We start from the raw sequence: 11,334 nt of genomic DNA on the forward strand, positions 1-11,334 counted from the left end.
TTAGTACAGTGCTCTGAAGCAGCGTGGCTCAATGGAAAGAGCCCGGGCTTGGGAGTCAGAGGTCATGGGTTCCAATCCCGGCTCCGCCACTTGTCAGCTGTGTGACTGTGGGCAAGTCGCTTAACTTCTCTGGGCCTCAGTTCCCTCATCTGTAAAATGGGGATTAAGACTGTGAGCTCCCTGTGGGACAACCTGATCACCTTGTAACCTCCTCAGCGCTTAGAACAGTGCTTTGCACATAGTAAGTGCTTAATAAATGCCATTATTATTGTTAGTAGTAGTAGTAAGCGCTCAATAAATACGATTGATTGATTGATTGATTGATTGATTGACAGAGACTGTGTCCGACCCAATTTGTAGTCACCTCCCCAGCACTTAGTACAGTGCTTGTCACAAAGTCAGCGTTTAACAAATACCACTTCCCAAGTGCTTAGTCCAGTGCTCTGCACACAGTAAGCTCTCAATAAATACGACTGAATGAATGAAATACCGCAGTTATTATTATTGTTACAATATAGCAATAAACGGACACGCTCCCTGCCCACAATAAGATAGTCTAGAGGAGTGTTTAAAATCGGAATTCAGAGGGTCCTTGCCTCCACCTCCCCTCAGGGTCAAATCCTGTTCCATGCTTCCCCTTGGCTCTTCTAATAATACTGCAATTGTTATTATTATTATTATTATTATTAAACACCTAACTTTTAAATAGTGCTTTGATTCCCCAAGGCTTTTCACATTACTGAAGCCACTTTGGTCCTCCCAAATCGGGAGATTTGCACCCGAGTTCACTGAAGCTAAGTAGTCTTGCTACTTCTCTACTTCCTCAAAAGCCTGCACACAGTAGGCGCTCAATAAATACGATCGAATGACTGAACGAATCGAAAAAGATTGTGTTTCACCCTTTCCCAATAGCTTTCCGGGTTTTTCCGGATTAACTGCTCATTAATCTTTGCAAACAGCCCATGATTTACCTCACAGAATTTATAGATGTGAAGCAATAACCTGGCATGTGACAAAATACAGTCTGGATGAAGTGGTGCTGCCGTCATGAAGAACTGATCGGATCGCCTGAAAGTGCATATCGGAAAAAAAAAACAAACCCTACCTCTATCTCTGCAAAACATTCAGATAACAAGCTTTATATCAGAAAATAAACTCAAGCTGACTTGCACAGCTGTAATCAGTTTTGGGTAGGGACTGTCTCGATATGTTGCCAACTTGTACTTCCCAAGCGCTTAGTACAGTGCTCTGCACACAGTAAGCGCTCCATAAATACGATTGATTGATTGATTGATTGGTTGACAGAGACTGTGTCCGACCCAGTTTGCTTGTAGTCCCCTCCCCAGCGCATAGTACAGTGCTTGTCACCAAGTCAGCGTTTAACAAATACCACTTCCCAAGCGCTTAGTCCAGTGCTCTGCACACAGTAAGCTCTCAATAAATACGACTGAATGAATGGAATACCGCGGTTATTATTATTGTTACAATATAGCAATAAACGGACACGCTTCCTGCCCCCAATAAGCACAGTCTAGAGGAGTGTTTAAAATCGGAATTCAGAGGGTCCTCGCCCCCACCTCCCCTCAGGGTCAAATCCTGTTCCATGCTTCACCTTGGCTCTTCTAATAATACTGCAATTGTTGTTATTATTATCATTATTATCATTATTATTATAACACCTAACTTTTAAATAGTGCTTTGATTCCCCAAGGCTTTTAATAATGATAGCCTTTATTAAGCGCTGACTATGTGCAAAGCACTGTTCTAAGCGCTGGGGAGGTTACAAGGTGATCAGGTTGTCCCACGGGGGGCTCACAGTCTTTATACTCATTTTACAGTTGAGGGAACTGAGGCCCAGAGAAGTTAAGTGACTTGCCCAAAGTCACCCAGCTGACAAGTGGCGGAGCCTGGATTCGAACCCATGACCTCTAACTCCAAAGCCCGGGCTCTTTCCACTGAGCCACGCTGCTTCTCTTACTGCTTCTATTTTCACATCACTGAAGCCACTTTGGTCCTCCCAAATCGGGAGATTTGCACCCGAGTTCACTGAAGCTAAGTAGTTTTGCTACTTCTTTACTTCCTCAAAAGCCTGCACACAGTAGGCGCTCAATAAATACAACTGAATGACTGAATGAATCTAAAAAGATTGTGTTTTACCCTTTCCAAATAGCTTTCCGGGTTTTTCCGGATTAACTGCTCATTAATCTTTGCAAACAGCCCATGATTTACCTCACAGAATTTATAGATGTGAAGCAATAACCTGGCACAGGACAAAATACAGTCTGGATAAAGTGGTGCTGCCGTCATGAAGAACTGATCGGATCGCCTGAAAGTGTATATCAGGAATAAAAAACAAACCCTACCTCTATCTCTGCAAAACATTCAGATAACAAGAATTATATCAGAAAATAAACTCAAGCTGACTTGAGCAGCTGTACTTTATTTTACTTGTACACATCTATTCTATTTATTTTATTTTGTTAGTATGTTTGGTTTTGTTCTCTGTCTCCCCCTTTTAGACTGTGAGCCCACTGTTGGGTAGGGACTGTCTCTAGATGTTGCCAACTTGGACTTCCCAGGCGCTCAGTACAGTGCTCTGCACACAGTAAGTGCTCAATAAATATGATTAATTGATTGATTGATTGATTGATTCTGACGACTTGACACCTGTCCGCATGTTTTGTTTTGTCTGTCTGTCTCCCCCTTCTAGAAAGTGAGCCCGTTGTTGGGTAGGGACCGTCTCTATATGCCTCCCAAGTGCTTAGTACAGTGCTCTGCACACAGTAAGCGCTCAGTAATAATAATAATGATGGCATTTATTAAGCGCTTACTAAGAGCCCGGGCTCTTTTCCACTGAGCCACGCTGCCTCCCCGCAGCAATAAAGACGATTGAATGAATGACTGTTCATTCATTCATTCATTCATTCTTTTAGACTGTGAACCCACTGTTGGGTAGGGCCTGTCTCTATATGTTGCCAACTTGGACTTCCCAAGCGCTTAGTCCAGTGCTCTGCGCACAGTAAGTGCTCAATAAATACGATTGAATGAATGAATTATTATTAATTCCCTTTATTTTACTTGTACAAATTTATTCTATTTATTTTATTTTGTTACTATGTTTTGTTTTGTTGTCTGTCCCCCCCTTCTAGACTGTGAGCCCACTGTTGGGTAGGGACCGTCTCTCTATGTTGCCAACTTGTACTTTCCCAAGCCCTTAGTCCAGTGCTCTGCACACAGTAAGCGCTCAATAAATACGATTGAATGAATGAATGAATAGGGACCATCTCCATATGTTGCCAACTTGGACTTCCCAAGCGCTTAGTCCAGTGCTCTGCACACAGTAAGCGCTCAATAAATACGATTGAATGAACGAATAGGGACCATCTCTATATGTTGCCAACTTGGACTTCCCAAGCGCTTAGTCCAGTGCTCTGCACACAGTAAGCGCTCAATAAATATGATTGATTGATTGATTGACTGTAATCAGTTTTGGGTAGGGACTGTCTCTATATGTTGCCGACTTGTACTTCCCAAGCACTTAGTCCAGTGCTCTGCACACAGTAAGCGCTCAATAAATACGATTGATTGATTGATTGATTGATTGAAGCGGAGTGAGTTTAAGTGATTCGTCCCAGGTCCCGCAGCAAGCAGGTTCTCCGACTCCTAAACCTGGATTCTTTCCATTCCCGGCTGCCGCCTCACGGGCAGAGACAATCCCATGGAGACAAGATGAGGAAGTGCTGGCTGGAATTCAGCCCGGCCCGCGAGTTGAACGTAATAATATCAATATTGCTCAGACCTTATTACGTGCCAGAGACTGTGCAGAGCGCTCCGATCATCATCAATCGTATTTATTGAGCGCTTACTGTGTGCAGAGCACTGTACTAAGCGCTTGGGAAGTACAAGTTGGCAACACATAGAGACAGTCCCTACCCAACAGTGGGCTCACAGTCTAAAAGGCTCCGATAGCCCGACATAGACTAAGTGCTTAACAAACACCGCAATTCTCATTCTTATTATATAATTACGCGATGACGACGATGATTGAGAAGCAGCGTGGCTCAATGGAAAGAGCCCGGGCTTTGGAGTCAGAGGTCACGGATTCATAGCCCAGCTCCTCCAATGGTCAGCTGTGTGACTTTAGGCAAGTCACTTCACTTCTCTGTGCCTCTGTTCCCTCATCTGTAAAATGGGGATTAAGACTGTGAGCCCCCTGTGGGACAACCTGATCATCTTGTAGCCTCCCCAGGGCTTAGAACAATCAATCAATCAATCAATCAATCAATCAATCGTATTTATTGAGCGCTTACTGTGTACAGAGCACTGTACTAAGCGCTTGGGAAGAACAGTGCTTTGCACATAGTAAGCGCTTAACAAATGCCATTATTATTATTATTATTATTATTATTATCTTGGTACACCTACACCTGGAATCCTGTGTGCAGTTCTTCTCCTCACATTTTATAATTGTGGTATTTGTTCAGCACTTACTATGTGCTCAACTATGTAGAGAAGCGGCGTGGCTCAGTGGAAAGAGCCCGGGCTTTGGAGTCAGAGGTCATGGGTTCAAATCCCGGCTCTGCCACTTGTCAGCTGGGTGACTTTGAGCAAGTCGCTTCACTTCTCTGGGCCTCAGTTACCTCATCTGTAAAATGGGGATGAAGACCGTCAGCCCCAAGCGGGACAACCTGATCACCTTGTAACCTCCCCTGCGCTTAGAACAGTGCTTTGCACATAGTAAGCGCTTAATAAATGTCGTCATTGTGGGCTGAGCACTGAGCCACTGGGGTAAATAGAAGATAATCCGGTCCCACAAGGGGCTCGCAGCCTAAGTAGACTGCGATATACCCTGTCCTCTCCCTGATTTTCCCATCTCTGTTGACGGCACTACCATCCTTCGCGTCTCACAAGCCCGCAACCTCGGTGTCATCCTCGACTCCGCTCTCTCGTTCACCCCTCACATCCAAGCCGTCACCAAAACCTGCCGGTCTCAGCTCCGCAACATTGCCAAGATCTGCCCTTTCCTCTCCATCCCAACCGCTACCCTGCTCCTTCAAGCTCTCATCCTATCCCGTCTGGACTACTGCATCAGCCTTCTCTCTGATCTCCCATCCTCGTGTCTCTCCCCACTTCAATCCAGACTCCATGCCGCTGCCCGGATTGTCTTTGTGCAGAAACGCTCTGGGCATGTTAGTCCCCTCCTCAAAAATCTCCAGTGGCTACCAGTCAATCTGCGCATCAGGCAGAAACTCCTCACTCTGGGCTTCCAGGCTGTCCATCCATCCCCTGGCCCCCTCCTCCCTCACCTCCCTTTTCTCCTTCTCCAGCTCAGCCTGCACCCTCCGCTCTTCTGCCGCCGCTCACCTCCTCACCGTTAGGCCTCATTCTCGCCCATCCCGCCATCGACCCCCGGCCCACGTCCTCCCCCTGGCCCGGAATGGCCTCCCTCTGCCCATCCGCCAAGCTCGCTCTCTTCCTCCCTTCAAAGCCCTACTGAGAGCTCACCTCCTCCAGGAGGCCTTCCCACACTCAGCCCCCTTTTTCCTCTCCCCCTCCCCCACCCCCCCCACCCTCCCTCCGTCCCCTCCCCACAGCCCCTGTATATGTGTTCGTACAGATTTATTACTCTATCATACTTGCACATATTTACTATTCCATTTATTTTCTTAATGATGTGCACTTACACATATTTACTATTCTATTTATTTTATTTTGTTAACATGTTTTGTTTTGTTGTCTGTCTCCCCCTACTAGGCTGTGAGCCCGCTGTTGGGTAGGGACCGTCTCTATATGTTGCCAACTTGGACTTCCCAAGCGCTTAGTCCAGTGCTCTGCACACAGTAAGCGCTCAATAAATACGATTGAATGAACAAATGAATGAATGAATCCAGCTTTATTTCTATTTATTCTGACGACTTGACACCTGTCCACATGTTTTGTTTTGTTGCCTGTCTCCCCCTTCTAGACCGTGAGCCCGTTGTTGGGTAGGGACCGTCTCTTTCTGTTGCCATCTTGGACTTCCCAAGCGCTTAGTCCAGTGCTCTGTACACAGTAAGCGCTCAATAAATACAGTTGAAGGAATGACTGAATGAATGAATCTAGCTTTATTTCTATTTAATCTGATGACTTGACACTTGTCTCCACGTTTTGTTTTGTCGCCTGTCTCCCCCTTCTAGACCGTGGGCCCACTGTCAGGTAGGGACCGTCTCTTTCTGTTGCCAACTTGGACTTCCCAAGCGCTTAGTCCAGTGCTCTGCACATAGTAAGCACCCAATAAATAGGATTGAAGGAGTGAATGAATGAATGAATCTAGCTTTAGTTCTATTTATTCTGACGACTTGACACTTGCCTCCATGTTTTGTTTCGTTGTCTGTCTCCCCCTTCTAGACTGTGAGCCTGCTGTTGGGTAGGGACCGGCTCTAGATGTTGCCGACTTGTACTTCCCAAGCGCTTAGTCCAGTGCTCTGCACATAGTAAGCGCTCAATGAATGCGATTGAAGGAATGAATGAATGAATCTAGCTTTATTATCTATTTATTCTGATGACTTGACACTTGTCTCCATGTTTTGTTTTGTTGTCTGTCTCCCACTTCTAGACCGTGAGCCCGTTGTTGGGTAGGGACCATCTCTTTCTGTTGCCAACTTGGACTTCCCAAGCGCTTAGTCCAGTGCTCTGCACACCGTAAGCGCTCAATAAATACGATTGAATGAATGAATGATTTCTATTTATTCTGATGACGACACTTGTCTCCATGTTTTGTTTTGTTGTCTGTCTCCCCCTTCTAGACCGTGGGCCTGCTGTGGGGTAGGGACCATCCCTCTATGTTGCTGACTTGGACTTCCCAAGCGCTTAGTCCAGTGCTCTGCACATAGTAAGTGCTCAATAAATACGACTGAAGGAATGAATGAATGAATGAATGAATGAATCTAGCTTTATTTCTATTTATTCTGTCACTTGACACTTGTCTCCATGTTTTGTTCTGTCTCCCCCTTCTAGACCGTGAGCCCGCTGTTGGGTAGGAACCGTCTCGAGATGTTGCCAACTTGGACTTCCCAAGCGCTTAGTACAGTGCTCTACACATAGTAAGCGCTCAATAAATACGATTGATTGATTGATTGATTGATTGGGCACTGTCATTATAGAGACAGTAAACCCGTCCTCTGCTCTTCGCCCGTTGTTGGGTAGGGACCGTCTCTCTATGTTGCCAACTTGGACTTCCCAAGCGCTTAGCCCAGTGCTCTGCACATGGTAAGCGCTCAATAAATACGATTGAATGAATGAATGAACATTGCTTACATGGTAAGCGCTTAATAAATGCCAACATTAATAATAATAATCATAATAATAACAATAATAATAATTGCATTTATTAAGCACTTACTATGTGCAAAACACTGTTCTAGGCACTGGGCACTGTTATTATAGAGGCAGTAGACCCGTCCTCTGCCCTTCACCCGTTGTTGGGTAGGGACCATCTCTCTATGTTGCCAACTTGGACTTCCCAAGCGCTTAGCCCAGTGCTCTGCACATAGTAAGCGCTCAATAAATACGATTGAATGAATGAATGAATGAATGAACAGTGCTTTGCACATGGTAAGTGCTTAATAAATGCCATCATTAATAATAATAATAATAATAATGATGGCATTTATTAAGCGCTTACTATGTGCAAAGCACTGTTTTAGGCACTGGGCACTGTCATTATAGAGGTGGTAGACCCGTCCTCTGCCCTTCGCCCGTTGTTGGGTAGGGACCGTCTCTCTATGTTGACAACTTGTAATTTCCATGCGCTTAGTCCAGTGCTCTGCACACAGTAAGCGCTCAATAAATATGATTGAATGAATGAACAGTGCTTTGCACATGGTAAGCGGTTAATAAATGCCATCATTAATAATAATAACAATAACAATAATAATAATAATAATAATGGCATTTATTAAGCGCTGGGCACTGTTATTATAGAGGCGGTAGACCCGTCCTCTGCCCTTATGCCCGTTGTTGGGTAAAGACCATCTCTCTATGTTGCCAACTTGGACTTCCCAAGCGCTTAGCCCAGTGCTCTGCACATAGTAAGCGCTCAATAAATACGATTGAATGAATGAACAGTGCTTAGCACATGGTAAGCGCTTAATAAATGCCATCATTAATGATGATAATAATAATAATAATGGCATTTATTAAGCGCTTACTATGTGCAAAGCACTGTTCTAGGTGCTGTGAGCCCACTGTTGGGTAGGGACCATCTCTCTATGTTGCCAACTTGGACTTCCCAAGCGCTTAGTACAGTGCTCTGCACATAGTAAGCACTCAATAAATATGATTGATTGATTGGGCACTGTTATTATAGAGGCGGTAGACCCGTCCTCTGCCCTTCGCCCGCTGTTGGGTAGGGACCGTCTCTCTATGTTGCCAACTTGGACTTCCCAAGTGCTTAGCCCAGTGCTCTGCACACAGTAAGCGCTCAATAAATACAATTGAATGAACGCTTTGCACATAGTAATTGCTTAATAAATGCCATCATTAACAATAATAATAATAATAATAATAATAATAATGATGATGGCATTTATTAAGCACTTACTATGTGCGAAGCACTGTTCTAGGCGCTGGGCACTGTCATTATAGAGGCAGTAGACCCGTCCTCTGCCCTTCGCCCGTTGTTGGGTAGGGACCGTCTCTCTGTGTTGCCAACTTGGACTTCCCAAGCGCTTAGCCCGGTGCTCTGCACATAGTAAGCGCTCAATAAATACGACTGAAGGACTGAATGAATGAACAGTGCTTTGCACATAGTAATTGCTTAATAAATGCCATCATTAACAATAATAATAATAATGATGATGATGGTATTTATTAAGTGCTTACTATGTGCAAAGCACTGTTCTAGGCGCTGTGAGCCCACTGTTGGGTAGGGACCGTCTCTCTATGTTGCCAACTTGGACTTCCCAAGTGCTTAGCCCAGTGCTCTGCACGTAGTAAGCGCTCAATAAATACAATTGAATGAACGCTTTGCACATAGTAATTGCTTAATAAATGCCATCATTAACAACAATAATAATAATAATAATAATGATGATGGCATTTATTAAGCGCTTACTATGTGCAAAGCACTGTTCTAGGCGCTGTGAGCCCACTGTTGGGTAGGGACCGTCTCTATATGTTGCCAACTTGTACTTCCCAAGCGCTTAGCCCAGTGCTCTGCACATAGTAAGCGCTCAATAAATAGGATTGAAGGACTGAATGAATGAACAGTACTTTGCACATGGTAAGCGCTTAATAAATGCCATCATTAATAATAATAATAATGATGATGATGATGAATTGAATGGACCATCTCTCTATGTTGCCAACTTGGGCTTCCCAAGCGCTTAGCCCAGTGCACTGCACATGGTAAGTGCTTAATAAATGCCATCATTATTAACAACAACAATAATAATAATGATGGCATTTATTAAGCGCTTACTATGTGCAAAGCACTGTTCTAGGGGCTGGGCACTGTTATGATAGAGGCGGTAGACCCATCCTCTGCCCTTCGCCTGTTGTTGGGTAGGGACCGTCTCTCTATGTTGCCAACTTGGACTTCCCAAGCGCTTAGCCCAGTGCTCTGCACATAGTAAGAGCTCAATAAATACGACTGAATGAATGAATGAATGAATGAACAGTGCTTTGCACATAGTAATTGCTTAATAAATGCCATCATTAACAATAATAATAATAATAATAATGATGATGGCATTTATTAAGCACATACTATGTGCAAAGCACTGTTCTAGGCGCTGGGCACTGTCATTATAGAGGTGGTAGACCCGTCCTCTGCCCTTCGCCCGCTGTTGGGTAGGGACCATCTCTCTATGTTGCCAACTTGGACTTCCCAAGCGCTTAGCCCAGTGCTCTGCACATAGTAAGCGCTCAATAGATAGGATTGAATGAATGAATGAATGAACGGTGCTTTGCACATGGTAAGCGCTTAATAAACGCCATCATTAACAACAATAATAATAAAAATCATCATCATCATCAATCGTATTTACTGAGCGCTTACTGTGTGCAGAGCACTGGACTAAGCGATGATGATGATGGCATTTATTAAGCGCTTACTACGTGCAAAGCACCGTTCTAGGCGCTGTGAGCCCACTGTTGGGTAGGGACCGCCTCTCTGTGTTGCCAACTTGGACTTCCCAAGCGCTTAGCCCAGTGCTCTGCACATAGTAAGCGCTCAATAGATAGGATTGAATGAATGAATGAATGAATGAACGGTGCTTTGCACATGGTAAGCGCTTAATAAACGCCACCATTAACAACAATAATAATAAAAATCATCATCATCATCAATCGTATTTATTGAGCGCTTACTGTGTGCAGAGCACTGGACTAAGCGATGATGATGATGGCATTTATTAAGCGCTTACTATGTGCAAAGCACCGTTCTAGGCGCTGTGAGCCCACTGTTGGGTAGGGACCGCCTCTCTGTGTTGCCAACTTGGACTTCCCAAGCGCTTAGCCCAGTGCTCTGCACACAGTAAGTGCTCAATAAATATGATTGAATGAATGAATGAGTGAACAGGGCTTTGCACATAGTAATTGTTTAATAAATGTCATCATTAACAATAACAATAATAATAATAACGCCGTTTATTAAGCGCTTACTATGTGCAAAGCACTGTTCTAGGTACTGTGAGCCCACTGTTGGGTAGGAACCGTCTCTCTATGTTGCCAACTTGGACTTCCCAAGCGCTTAGTACAGTGCTCTGCACACAGTAAGTGCTCAATAAATAGGATTGAATGAATGAATGAGTGAACAGGGCTTTGCACATAGTAATTGTTTAATAAATGTCATCATTAACAATAACAATAATAATAATAACGCCATTTATTAAGCGCTTACTATGTGCAAAGCACTGTTCTAGGTACTGTGAGCCCACTGTTGGGTAGGAACCGTCTCTCTATGTTGCCAACTTGGACTTCCCAAGCGCTTAGTACAGTGCTCTGCACACAGTAAGTGCTCAATAAATAGGATTGAATGAATGAATGAGTGAACAGGGCTTTGCACATAGTAATTGTTTAATAAATGTCATCATTAACAATAACAATAATAATAATAACGCCATTTATTAAGCGCTTACTATGTGCAAAGCACTGTTCTAGGTACTGTGAGCCCACTGTTGGGTAGGAACCGTCTCTCTATGTTGCCAACTTGGACTTCCCAAGCGTTTAGCCCACTGCTCTGCACGTAGTAAGCACTCAATAAATACGATTGAATGAATGAACAGTGCTTTGCACATAGCAATTGCTTAATAAACGTCATCATTAACAATAATAATAATAATAATGGCATTT

This window comes from Tachyglossus aculeatus, chromosome 21, assembly GCF_015852505.1.
Source record: "Tachyglossus aculeatus isolate mTacAcu1 chromosome 21, mTacAcu1.pri, whole genome shotgun sequence".
Taxonomy (NCBI): domain Eukaryota; kingdom Metazoa; phylum Chordata; class Mammalia; order Monotremata; family Tachyglossidae; genus Tachyglossus; species Tachyglossus aculeatus.